Raw genomic sequence first — 14,267 nt, forward strand, 5'->3', positions numbered from 1 at the left:
CAAGAGAGAAGGTGTCAGCTCAAATGAATTTGACTCATGGTTCATTCTGCTTGTCTGAATTCTCTTTGGAGTTTAACGGTAATAGTAGTTTTTTAAATTCTTACATGCAATTTTTACATAAAGACCTTGAATTTCTGATCTGAGTCATTCAGATACTTCTTAGAGCATACGCTAGCCTTGAAAAAATCAATTTTCGTGATAAAATCAATTATGAATTATTCAAAGGAACCTGCATCATGTCCGAAATCACAACTCTTGATGGTAACGATAGGATTTTTGCAGATTAAAATGTTGACCTTCTGTTTTAGAGATAGGTTTAATTTTGTGCAAGTAAGATAACAGGTCTCCTCTGACCAAACTTAGGAGTTGAGCTTTGATCTGTGGAAGTTTTGTCTGAGATACGAGGCCTTGATCTAATATTTGAGTTTTACTTTTGTGAGTCTGCTGACTTACTGCAGGAATAGACTGAGCAGGTGTAAATGCTGCAACAGCAAACATTTGAGCCATAAATATAGAGTCGTTAATAGGAATATCCCTATCAGGAGTTTAAGTTCCAGTAAGTACATTTTTGTGTCAATGATAAGAAAGGAGAAAGAACGATCAGTTATTGTGGCTGCTACAGGATATTGTGCGGCTGGTGCTACTGTGAAGGGCGAGGAGACTTTTTTTGCCTGAAATGTGAGTTTGTATTTCCAATAGAGGAGGTGGTTTGTGATCCTGACAAATAGGTGACTGTCTTTGCAAGCGCCAAAGTGATCGAGGATTTCTGGGAACCACGAGTGTCATCCATATAAAAGTAGGTCCTATGGAAGCGGAGGGAGGAATGAAATCAAGGAGGAAAATAAATCAGCACGGGGGGAAAAAAAAGGAGATGACACCACTAAAACTGTATCGGTTTCAGGAGCAGAAGGATCTGAAGGCTGCCTTCATAGCTGAAAATGTCAGGTTGCTCCAGGGTTTAGCAAAGAGGGTGAATGTTCTGCGGGTACAGAAGGTAAGTGTGGAAATGTGACACAAGGAACAAGGTGAAGGCCAAACAAAAAAATGAGACACCAGGGCAGCAGAAGACTCTTTAGGGAGATATTTGGCCTATTGGAAATACCACTTCACCACGCACGATTAGAGATTCAGGAAGGGAAGAGAGGGAAACATCCATCTGTGCTAATAATTTTCTCAAAAATCCTTTCTGGCCCTTCAGTAGGAGATGAAAGACGGAAGAAACCACTGTGGGTGAATGAATGCTGCTCAACAGGGCCTGCTACCTGCTTTGGTTGTGCTTTACAGCACATTTTGTACCAGTTTTCCTAGTTAAATTTACATGTGTGTTTTGATGTGACACATCAAGCAAACAAACTTACCTGTGAGGATGAATTTTAGTAACAAATAAACATTTCACAGATGTGCTGCAACTCTGGGTTCAGCGCAGGAAAATTAGAGTGGGAAGGCAGGTTCTTTGCCTCCTTTGTACCAAGTAGGGAACACCTTCACTCTTGGAAGAACTCGGAGAATTCCAGCCCTCCTGCTGTCTCTCTTGATCACAAACAGCGGGGACATAGGGCTCAGGAGAATATTCACAATCTCTCTGAATTTTGAAGAGCTGAATGAAGGCTTTACCTCTTGCCGATGAAGGGGGAAAATGTATAAATCACCTCAACTCCCTCTCTCTTCTTCTGGAATTATGAACACGAGCATTTACATGCAGAAGATAGAGTTACTGTTTCCTGTGGTTCCCAACAGCAGAGACTTGAATTTTGCTTTTTAGGCCTGTATCTCATTTACCCTAAGTGAAAAGCAAAGGCTTTTTTTCTAACTGTTATTTATTATGGAGATACCGAACTGAAACCTTGGTCTACATAGGCTGGCATCCTTTGCATTTTCATTCAAAAAATTCAATTTTCCTTATAAAATGGACAAAATCTGATGTCTGCATAGTTTAATATGGATGTTTTTAATAAATGTTTTCTTAGTACTAGATAGTCCCTGAGGTGTTCAGAGTATGATTCTTAATGAAGGAATGCAGAGTGCCTGCTTTGGAGAGTTTATTACCTTTGAGGAAGAGTGTTACTATGACTTAAATCCCATCAGGGGCTGGAGGGATCGCTGTTCACACACCTCCTGTCTATTAATCCATTACCGTTTCTCTTTTTCTCACCTTTGGCATCCTGGTCTGTATGGTTGGCACGTTGTCATGCTCATCCTATGAAAATTTTGGTACTCTCAGGGAGCAGAATACTCTTATTTTGAGAGTATGTGCTGGACATAAAGGGTGTGTTAGAAAGGCACAATTTTACTTGTGCATTGCATGCTTTTTCACCAACTTATTGTAATTATTATTACCCAACCTTGGATCATCCCATTGGTACAACTTCTATGTGTACAGCACCTCACATACAGAAAGAACCTGATCTTTGCAAGCTGGGCCTCGGAATCTGTATCTTGACAAGAAGACATGAAATCTTTAACCATTTTATTGATGTCTAAATAGGCTAATGCTGGATGAAAAGCATGAGGAATATGTGCCCCATAAAGAGGGACATCCTGCTGGCTTTAGCATCAGCTGCTGTAGAGCAGGCAGTATATATTCTCATATCACAGTGGTCTGCTACATAGATAGATAGTCAATGCAGGGGTAGTTGAGAGTTAGGTAACTGAAATCTATGTCCTGAATGCCCCTTGTTAATTATAAAGTGGTTTTATAAAGGACTCCAAATGAACTATGAGCTAGTTAGCTGGGTTGGTGATTGGCTTGAGTTTATTATATAAGTTAGCTTTGGCTCATTATTTAGAGAATCACACAGAATCGACTGGGTTGGAAAAGACCTCAGAGATCATCAAGTCCAACCCTTGGTCCAACTCCCGTCCATTGACTAGATCATGGCACTAAGTGCCATGGCCAATCTCAGTTTAAAAACCTCCAGGGCTGGTGAGTCCAGCACCTCCCTGGGCAGCCATTCCAATTACCTCTTCTTGTTCTTAATCTCTTTCTTTCTTTCTCTTCAAACCAAAAATCTCCCAAACCAGAAGTGAGAAAGGAAACTTTAAAATGTACTCCTTTCCCAATCTTTAATGCTCTCTCATTCTTTTCAAGATAATATTCTCTCTTCTAGCTCATCTGACTCATCCCCGCCTTTGCCCCTTTATATCTTTGTCTGTGCTATTTTCACACTTCATTTTCTATTCTTTCATTCCTCTTCTTTTTTTTTCCCTTGAGTTTCTGACGTCTCTTCCCCAATTCCTTCCTTAACTGGTTCTCTAGGGCTGAGCTGATACTTAAGAAACTGGATCTCATAGCTCAAAACAAATGAGATTGTTTTCATTAGCCAAGGAAGGTCTTAGTGAGAATTACTTTATATCAGATAAGAACCAAGGACCAGATCCTTAGGTGGAGTGAAGCAAAATGCTGCTGTGATGCTGGGAGGGAGACGCACTGATTGACTGCAGCAGATGTGGACCACTACTTAAAGAGAGAACACTAGCAAAGGATATAAAAAGCCCTGTACTACCACACTGAAAATGAAGTGTATTAAGCCAGTATAAGAAGAACGAGCAGCAGAGTAAAAGTGCTGCAAAAAGATTGCCAGATATACCAGAGGAAAGAGGGACTGAGTCAAGGGATGAATAGCTGGACCCCAAACAGTAATTGTAAAAGCATTTTTGATCCCTAACATTTTTTACAGCAAATTGCTACATTCCTGTAGCACATATAGGAGACTAAAAAATACATTCTATCTGTTCCTTTTTGGATTGGGTAAAAATGTAACCTGGGAAGCCAGACCTGCTTTCCTTTCTTTGGAGACTGAACTAAGTGTTTTTCTTCTGTCCAACACTGTCCAGTTCTGTCTAAATGGAGAAAACAAAGGAAATCTCTTTTCATTCAGGTGTGACGTTCTTAGCTGAATTCCTTGTTTTGCTTTTCCCCTGTGGAACTGCAGCCTTTCTTCTGCTGCTGTTTGCAAATTATTTCTTCATAGGGAAACGTGATGGAGCCGTTGGTTAGGCTGTCTTTGTAGATGAGCTGTTGGCAGGTGGGATTCTGGATCGTGCTGGCTGCATCTCACCGCTTTCCTTTTATCAGTTTGAATTACTTTCTCCTAGAGAGCCATAAGGAACACTTGCAAAGATAGTGCAGGTCATGGAATTCTCAGTAACTGGAAGCCCAAGGAAGGAAATACCAGTTTGAAACTGGTTTTTATGGGTATGTCGGTATGGTGCTGGCAAGGGAGCACCCAGGGATTTTGGTATGTGGTGCTTCCCTAGAAGACTATGGGTCTTCTTCAGCCCTTGGAGTTGTCCTTCACTGATTTTAGAGCATTGTTGTGATCCCAACAGTCCAAAGAGTTGTCTGTCAGAAACTCAGGATCCACGTATGGGTTTGAATTTTCTAAAGTAAAGGAACTCATGCCCTAAATATCTGGCATTATTCTAAAAATGGCTTCTGTGCACACATGTTTTGAGGACACAGGCTGCTGCAGGTATGTTAGCTGACAATATGTATTTTGTTGCCTTTTACAATAATGATAGCTGAAAATGTCACTGCCATTACACAGAACATTTTATGCTGTTTGTTTAATGCCCTTAAGCATCCTGCCCTGCTAAACAAAACTGCAAATTACTGGACCTGGGTAATCTTCCCTCAGCAGTTTAATATTTGTGTTTTTAATTGTCAAACTAATTATCAGAGCTTTCTGCTAGAGCTGCTAATATCATTTTGTACTTAGCCAGGGGAAAAAAATACTAACCACCTCCTAGGAAATCATATATTGGAATATAGGAATCTAAAAATACGTATTTTAAACTCTGAGGAAAATGTGGTGTTTTGTTTTGTTTGTTTGTTTTGTTTTTATTCGGGAGCTATTGTGTACTTCAATCATAACAGAATTAACATTGTTGTTCACTTCTGGAAATCTCAGCTCCTGTAGGGAGTTCAAATTGGTGGTGGAACATTGTGTAGGAACTCATAAAAGCTCTGATAAACCTAAGAGCCTATGCTGAAAATAATTCTTGAGTTTCTTATAAACGGAGTCACTGTAGTTTCCATAGTGTCGATGTGATCTCTTTTGTGCTGGGCTACGAACTCTTTTAGCATGTTTTCCCCCATACTTCAACTCTGCTTCTCAAGGCTGTTTTAAGGAGCCGCTGTAAATGTCAGCATTCATCCTGATTGCAAACAAGGGCCTGTGATCACAAACCCAACCTCTCCAAATGACAGAAAGGACAGGGCTGTGGAAACAGAGTAGTCTGGGGAATGCGAGCCAGTTCTTTAAATCAGAGCGACATGGTGGGGTTTTCCCACCCCCATAAGGTTTAAATGACTTCAGAGGCCAAAAACCTTCTCTGGGAAATTTGACTGTCTTGTATCTGAAAAGGAAAACTACATTGTTCGTGCGTTAATGTGCTATTTTTTTCTGTGAAGTACTTTTTATGAATCAGTGTTTTCAAGTGGTATACACAGAGGGGAAGAAATGGGCTGGGCTCCCTTGGATTAAACTGTTTAGTGTGAATTAATCACCTCTGTCAAACCATATAATCTGACCAGAGAATGAAAAATGAAGATCATAGTGAGCAAAAGCCTTGCCGTGATTTGGACAGTTGGGTTTTTTGGGGGTGAACCACAATACTCCCTGGTAAAGACACATGAACTAAGATCATACCTCTGTTATTCACTTTCAGCTTTTAAATAACATCACCCAGTCATAAAATAAATCCTTTTTAATGATTGCTACTTGCACATTGTTTGAGAACAGTCTGTAGCTGTGACTATGTCAGTACCCATCTCAGATGAATAGGCTTCTTATTGCAGAAATACAGCGTATATATATATATATACATATATATTAACTGGGGAATGTATTAATCTGTACCAAACTATTTTGCAAAACTACATTTTATCCTGCTTACTCAGCAAACACATTTAGTTTGGACAAGTGCTTTTTCTGACACACAAGTTTCACCTGCCTTTCACAGAGAGTCTGTATGTACTTGCATGTGCATACACACAGGAGTGTATGTGTACATGTAAGTATATATCTAGGGGTATGTATGCATGTGTATTTGTGTAATCAAACAGTATTGTTTATAAATAATTAATATATGCTATTTAGGTACTTTACCGCAGTATTTTAAATAGTTAATGTGATTACACGTTTATTGGTAGATCACTGTTTTCCTGCTGACAGCTCTCTCCTGAGCTCTTTATTTGCAATATTCTTTGCAGAGCCCCTGGATGGCTGTGGCACAGGTGACCCCATAGTTTGCTTGGAGCACAGTCCTGATGCTCAAACTGACCAATTGTTCTGGGTGTTTGGCACCAGGAGAAAGCTGCATATTGATTTATGTCCTGGATGCACATCTGGTTCTGTACAAATTCAGCAAAGGGGGGGCACAAGCCTGAAGCAAACAGTGCAAGCAGCTAAAACAGTGCACATTTGATTTTATTGTTGCTCTGTTTGCACCCTGGCTTTCAGGAAAAAGGATGGAATGGCTGTTTCCTAATAGGACATAAGTTATTTTGGTTTTGTCGTTTTTCTTCTTTCCAACAGACAAATGTAGATTTGTAGATCTAAATGTTTCTTATTTTTACATCTCTTCCCCCAAAGTTGACTTTTTCCAAAGCCACAGCTATAGTAATTACAATTCAATGAACATTTTCATCTCTCATTTGATTGATTATTATTATTATTTTTAATCAGTGTATTTCTCTTTTTCAAAACAGTATTTTTCAACTGGAAAAATCCAAAGACCAGGTTCTGTTTCAGTTTTATTCGGATCAGTTTCACATTAACTTGCCACATGGGAAAGAGCGATCATCAAGTAATTGGTAGAAAGGCTCTGGAGTGAAGTGTAGAGACAATTTACCCAGAACAGAACGTCAGAACAGGAGAAAATTTAACACTAAGTGATCCCAAATACTGAGATGACAGATTTTTGCCCACGTTTGCAGTGTTAAAGGTAGGATATCAGGATTTTTATGCCCTTGTGGCGAAACGTAATTAGAAAATGATACCATGTAGATGGAGAATGTATGGTTGAACATTATTTTTAGTCTCACAGGAGTGTAGATGTTTAAGAACAGCTTGCAAACTGATTAGTTTTAAATCCCATAGTGTGAGTAGTTGCTGTATTAAAAAAGAAACCCGCCAGTGGAAAAGATATTGCTGGAGAAAAGCACGAGGAATGGAGTGCTGATTGTTCACAGGAACACCTTTGTGGTCACACCCATTTTGAATACTGTCCTGCAAAAGTATTTTGAGGTGCTGGAGACCATGTAACTAAACTTTTCATATTTTTTATTTTATTTTATTTTATTTATTTTATTTTTTTAAGATTTTAATAGCATGTCCTAGTAAGGCACTGGTGAGGCCCCACCTTGAATCCTGTGTTCAGTTTTGGGTCCCTCATCATAAGAAGGACATTGAGGTGCTGGAGAGGGTGCAGAGGAGGCGACAAAGCTGGTGAGGGGCCTGGAGCACAAGTGTGATGAGGTTGATGGAACTGGGGGGTTCAGCCTGGAGAACAGGAGCTGATGGGAGACCTGATCACTGTCTACAACTGACTGAAAGGAGGTTGGAGCATGGAGGGCATTGGTCTCTTCTCTCAAGTAGCAAGTGATAGGATGAGAAGAAATGGCTTCAAGTTTCGCCAGAGGAGGCTTAGATTAGATATTAGGGAAGAAATCTTCATGTAAAGGGTTGTTGGGCATTGTAACAGGCTGCCCAGGGAAGTGGTGGAGTCACCATCCCTGGAGGGGTTTAAAAGGCGTTTAGATGAGGTTCTTAGGGACACGGTTTAGTGCTGGAGTCAGGTTATGGTTGGACTTGATGATCCTGAGGGTCTTTTCCAATCAAAATGATCCTGTGATTCTCTCTGATGTGACCAGTGCGTGAACCTGAACATTTTTGCTGCATGTACAGGCAGAATAAATGTTTGGAGTGACATTGTCTTGATCCAGGGGCCAAAACTGCATGTTGGGAGTTTTCCCATACCCCTGTACGTAACAGGCAGCTTTTAACCACAAATGCTGCTGGAGTGTGTCAATAAGCAAAGTTCAGCAAAGTTGCTGAGCTGTCAATGGGGCCGTTGATGGCTCTTTAGCCCCTTTTGTCCTCCCCAGGCTCGGTGTCTCCTCAGGGCACCCCCGGCCGGGGCAGCAGGGGGGCGGGACCCCGCTTGACAGACAGGGCGCTCAGCCCATGAGGGGCCCAGGCGTCATGGCCGCGGCTCGGCCCGGCTGAGCCGGTGAGCGGGGACCCCGGAGCCCCTGGAGCTGGTGTGGGAGCAGCGGGGGTGAGCAGAGCCCGGCCCGGAGAGCAGGGACCGAGCCCTCCCCTGCCCTCGGTGAGTCACTTTCTGCTGGGGACACCCCGGAGCGGGCTGGGAGCTGCTTGTGGATCATTCTTGGCTGGTCATGCCGCTAGAATGTCCCCACCTGGTCCCCGAACCTCTGCTTTAGAACATTGGAGTGCTGAATAATTTTTTATAAACCCCGTTTCTAGCTGTTTTTTTCCACTAAACAGTTCTGGTTGGGATAAAGTCTCTTTGGAGCTTGTCACTGAGATTGATTTTTGGGTGTCCTGGTGACAGCCCGGTGTCTCCAGCCGTGCCAAAACCAGAGAGCACACACGGAGCTTGTTGGAGACACGAACAGAGTAAGAACAAAGAAAAATTACATTTCTATCTGCTTGCAAGTCAATGAATTATGCAAATTAATCTTGATGATCAAACCACACCTGCATTTACCAATTTAATTAGAGACATAAGGTAAATATATCCACAGGCATAACTAGCTGAAAAACTAGCTTTTCTTCCACATAATGTACTTCCAATTATACTTTTGACAAAATACTAGGAGATGATAATTCTTACGTAATGTCCTGCAGCATTTAACCATCAGATATGTCTTCCTAATTAGGAATTCAGAAGGCAGTAAAAATCATTAGAGAAATAGCTGGGTGAATGTAAGTGATACCTTCTTTTTTTTTTTTGCCATGAATGTCATCTTGAATTTGCAAATGAATTCACTTTGACAATATTTCCCCGTCTTAGAGTTTTATATCCTGCAAACATCTGAGCAACGGAATTTTAATATTATGAACAACGACAGAAAATAAACCGGAGTGTTTAAATCAGCACGGACATATTTTAGACAAGAGCTTGCGTGTGGACAGGGTTTAGAAACCCCATTGCCACTACTCTAGCACAGACATTAAAATGGGCAAGATATGGATCTTCTCACGTACATTGTGACTTGTGCACAAAAGCGAATGAGTATTGAGGAATAAATTCAGTCTTGTGGCTGTTGGATCTCATGCAAGATGTGAGCTTTGCAGGTCATCTTTGCATACATGCACATGTAATCTTTGCATCGCATCCCTAATACGCTGGATTCCGCATCCCTAATACACTGGATTCCCTGCAACGATATTGTGGTGTGTCAGAGCAGGATGGGGAGCTTTAATTAATAGGTAAAAAGCTCATGAATCCTTGTGTCACTGCACGATGCCAGATCACAGTCCCTTCTGCTGTTCTAGTACTTGGCAGCCAAATTTTTGTACCTGCTCGCAAGCATCTGAATGGCTCTAGGTCTGGTTTGACTTGTTCTTGCTCAGGAGCCTGGTCTAATTCTCCTGTTATAATTTGGATTAATTTACCACCTGTCTTTGTTGTCTAAACTTCTGTTTCTGTTTGTAGAAGGCAATTTTCAGAATAAACAAGTAGTTTTCAGTTCCAGTTTTAGCATAATGATATCCTGAGTTCAGGAGATAATGATTGCACCGCCTGCCATGTGTGAAAATACCATGAGTTCCAATACATTTATATCATATTTTCCTTGTCTGGAGTTTGAGCCAAAGGGAAAAATGTATAGGCCAGAGAAAGTGCATAGTGAAACCAGAAAAAAAGAAACAAACCCCAAAACTAAAATTCTGCTAAAGCGAGTGATGCGGTAAAAATACAGCCCCGTTCACTCCTCCAAAACGTGAGTCACCAGGACCTTGGTTCTTGCTTTGTAATTTCACAGATTTCCTTTCCACATCACCAGATGTATGAGCGTCTGTCTTATCAGTGAAGAGCACAACCTTTGCAGGGTATGAAACTTCTAAGGAAGGGAATACTGTCCCAGAAAGTTTTTATTAATATGTAGTCGTCGCAACAGATCTCAGAGAAAACAGCATGTGTTGCATCTTCTTCTGTGTTGCTGGATATTGTGATGTAGAAAAAGGATAATGTCAAGGGGAAAGAGGTTTTTATCTGGAGAGAGAAGGGGCGTTTTTATTACAAGGTGATGTTGGAAAGCCAATGGTCAGCACACTTGTTAGCGTTCAATGGAATGGTAGTGATAAAAATGGCATTTAAAGATGGACTTTTAAAGGAAAAATGAGATTGTTTGGAAAAATATTCTTTACTGCAACTAGATGACCCCCCTAGAAAATCCTCTACGGTATGTTTAGAATAATAAGTATTTGCATAAAAATAGATGGAAAATTAAAATAATGTGTGATTTTTTAAAGCGAGTTGGCTCAAAGGAAAAATTAGTGGAAGAAATTCTGCAAGATGTGACTCAGTGCCAGCAGGGATGTAATTTGTTCCCTGATGCAGCACAACATTTTTCTCTTTATCTGGTCTATTCGCCCTAATGCATCAATGACTGTCCTGTGTGAATGATTCTTCTTGATTATTGAGAAAGGATCTTCTCTGTGGAAATAACTGCTTTTGAATCTGTTTTTTGGCCTTATCTGCAGAAGTGTAGAAGTTTGATCTTAGGTTAGATATGGTTTGGATTTATCGCAATGGATGGGTACGCTACAAATAGATTTGATAGGTCAGTACTTAGAGTGGACCTGAGTACAGGCCACCAAGACCTCCTGCTGGTTTTAAGACAGGGAATGATATAAATTTAGCTGGTTATGACACCTGGTTTTATTACCTGCTCTACAGCTCTTGTCTTAAGGGCCAGCAAGCTGAAGTGAGCACGTGATGAATTGCTGGTGGAGGATACGCGGAGGGAGGACTGGAATTCATCTTCCCTGCCCTAACTCCGGCAGGTGGTATCACACACCGTCCGTCTAATTGCCTGATTGTAATGATCCCTTCTGGAGAGAGTGTGTGATCCGTATTTGAAGTGTCCCTACAGCTCTGTTAAATACTTATCTGTGCCTGGTGCTTCCGTGTCTCTGTAGAATTTGAACTGCAAAGTGTTTTTCCATAGGACTTAATCAGACAAAACCAGCAAGTCTAAATGCAACTGAGAACTTTGAATGGCAGTAACAAACCGTAGGGGTGGGAGAAGTATGAAGGTTACAATAACTATGTGGCAAACTATTCAGGATGATTTGGCATGGATAGCTCGTTGTGTTATGTGCACCCCAGCCAATAAGTCATATGGACATAACCAATTACACCCTAAGTAATTCTGGTCCTGACAAAGGACAGTGGCTGTTCATTCGGTTTAAAGTTTCTAATGAGCTTTTTGTACATCACTATTCTTGGAAAACACCCAAAACAGCCTTGTCAAAGTGAAAATGGCATTTTATCTTTGAAATTAGGGTTAGAGAATTTCATTGCCCTGAATATTGAGTGCTTTTCACATCCTAGTTCTGCTCATTGATCATGCGTGTAAAACATTAGTGGCATCCTGGGTACTGAATTAAATTCAGCCTTTGCCATTTGCAATTCTACTCACTTTAGAGGTCACTGAATGTGGCAAGGCTGCCTTTTAGCTTTAAAAGCCGTGTAAACAGCTCCCTAGCCTGTTGCTGCCTGTGAGCCCGGGGAACAGCCTGTGTGGCTGCTGGGGGTGCAGTGCGGTCCACAGCAAACGAGCCAGTTTTGGGACAAAACCCTCCGTGAATCCTTTGAACGTCTGATTAGCAATAGGGAACTGCAAAATAAATGATCCATATGGCTGCCACAAATACCAAGAGGAATAGCCAGGCCTTCAGTGTCCTGACTTATTTACCCTGTTTTCCCAAAAATAAGACCTACCCCGAAAATAAGCCCTAGCATGATTTTTCAGGATATCTCTAAGCTCTACTCCAAAAATAAGCCCTAGTTACAGTTCATTAAAAAAGTCAATTTAAATAGCATCCAGGCAGCTACACATGTAAAAAAGTAAGCATCTTTTGGAGCAAGAATTGTATAAGACCCTGTCTTATTTTTGGGGAAACAGGGTGCTTTCCTGCCTTTCTTGCTTTCAGGTTTACATCACCAATATTTTTCTTCCCCTTCAACCCCAGTTCTTCTTGCCTTTATTGTGGTGAGGTTAACCAGCACAAAAAAGCATTACCCGGAGATGATCTTTTAGGCTTAAAACATTGTACTAAGCTCAATTAAGATCATTATATATAACAACTGATGTTAATTTATCATTAGATACACATCTGAAGTGTTGGGTGACATATAGCATTGCAAGATAATAAAAGACTTGATTAAAAGCTATGACTTTTAAATCGGTGAGGTTAACATAGTTACACATATCCAAAGACTTATGCCTTCCCTATTATTTTAGTTTATTTCTTTGCATCCTTATGGAAGAAATTGACAAAGACAACCAGATCCTCACAGTGTTTCTTAAAGATTCAGTAAATGTAATGAATTGTCCATACTTTCCTGCTTGTATAACTGTGTTTTCTCTGGCCTGTCTCAATCTATTTTGGTGCCCACCACACAACAATAGACAATACACTTTATGTAATACCGAATGTGCATTTGATTTACAGCAGCGCATGGTAATGTGTGCATCAAGTGACATGTTTCTTAGAAGATTTTACCTTCCTCAGAATGCTTTAGAATATTTTTCTACAATTGTATTTTATAGAAATATTATTTTTCCTTCTTCGTAGACAAAATATAGAGTTAAACTCTTGTTGCTCGAACCTCAGATCCCAGGGCGGGTTAAAGATACGCTTGGTTTTAATCATGCTTAAATCTTACTGAGGCCAAAGAGGGATTCTCAAGTGCTTAGAAGTAAGCAGGAGTTAAGTGCTTTGCTGGAGTGAGTCAGGATGAACAGCGCTTTGCTGGATCAAGGCCTCACGGATTCACGGTGCGATTAGTTCTGTGATTACAAGTACTCTTTGTGTTTTGAGTGTTTATTAAGTTAGAATCCAGGGAAAATGTTGTAGAAGCTCTCCAAAAAGAGCTTTAGGTAGCCTTCTCTAAAGACTGATTTTTTTAAATTTTAATTTCTTATTTTCTTTCCATGTACATTCTTATTGCTCTTTGCCCTTTGTGTGTGTTTATCGTTGCTTTTCTCCCTTTATGCCTGCTACGAAGTTAAACAGTAAAACGGGATAAACAAGCAGGTATTATGAGATAATTGAACTTTAAATGTCGGTGTTATGATGCAAGTAACGCAACTCAAGGTCTCTTATCCTTCAGTAACTAAACAATAATTGCCTGATGATAATCATGATAACTGTGCTCCCTGGAGTTACTTCTGTGCTGTTGAGGAATATCTTCTGGATCTCTTACATGCTCATGATGAAAACTCCCGCATCCAATTATTCTACTGAAAGCTGAATGATTGCGATGCATGTTCCCTGACACGGTGATTTACATAAACAGAAGTTTTATTCTGCAAGGGGAGATCATCATTTATAGTAGAAATAATTAAATCCAATGTGGAAACTTCATTCATCGCTGAACGCATGGCCTTCCCCTTTGCACAACAAGCATTTTATCACCTGCGCATTACCTACATTACATCCCGCAGTAAGTGGGGATGTAACAAACCGATTATATTAAGAGAATATTTTTGAAAAATGGAGTTTCAAGGAATAATCACCTTAGGTCTGGCATGAGGGGTGAATGGAGATTACATCCTGTTCATTGTTTGGGCACGTTTGTCATTCCTGGATGACCCATGATACCTTGTTACCCAGCACGGCTCACATAGCCCAAGGTGGACTTTGTTTGTTCGTGACTGTTCTGCCAAATGCACAATCATTTAGGCCACCTAAACTAGTTATTTTAAATATTAATTTACTATGAAAACAAACCTTTTCACAGCAAATATCTCAGTGGATTCTGGATAATAAGATTTGGTTTCTTATGCAAATTATCTGAAACATTTAAAACTTGGGCGGAAGTATGCTGAGGTGTTATTTTATTGCTTCCTTGGGAGGTGAGTAGTATTGAAATACAGATTTTGGAAGGTCTGGGTAATGCCGTCTTTCTCAGGAGGCTGCGACTGCTTTCTGGCTCTCACGTGGCTATTCGTGTAATATACGGGTGAACATTTGGGATGATGTGCTGGATGCAGCGATGGCAAT

At 40.5% G+C, this 14,267-nt stretch overlaps 1 protein-coding gene across 1 annotated transcript in view; it reads right to left on the reverse strand.

Annotated features, from left to right (window-relative positions):
• LOC308041979 (von Willebrand factor D and EGF domain-containing protein-like) overlaps positions 1 to 14,267 on the reverse strand; it is a gene marked incomplete at its 3' end in the record, with an annotated part of 254,731 nt that overhangs the window by 34,909 nt on the left and 205,555 nt on the right. The gene's annotated exons all lie outside the window — the stretch shown is intronic.

Source organism: Nesoenas mayeri, assembly GCF_963082525.1.
Source record: "Nesoenas mayeri genome assembly, chromosome: 6".
Classification (NCBI taxonomy): Eukaryota; Metazoa; Chordata; class Aves; order Columbiformes; family Columbidae; genus Nesoenas; species Nesoenas mayeri.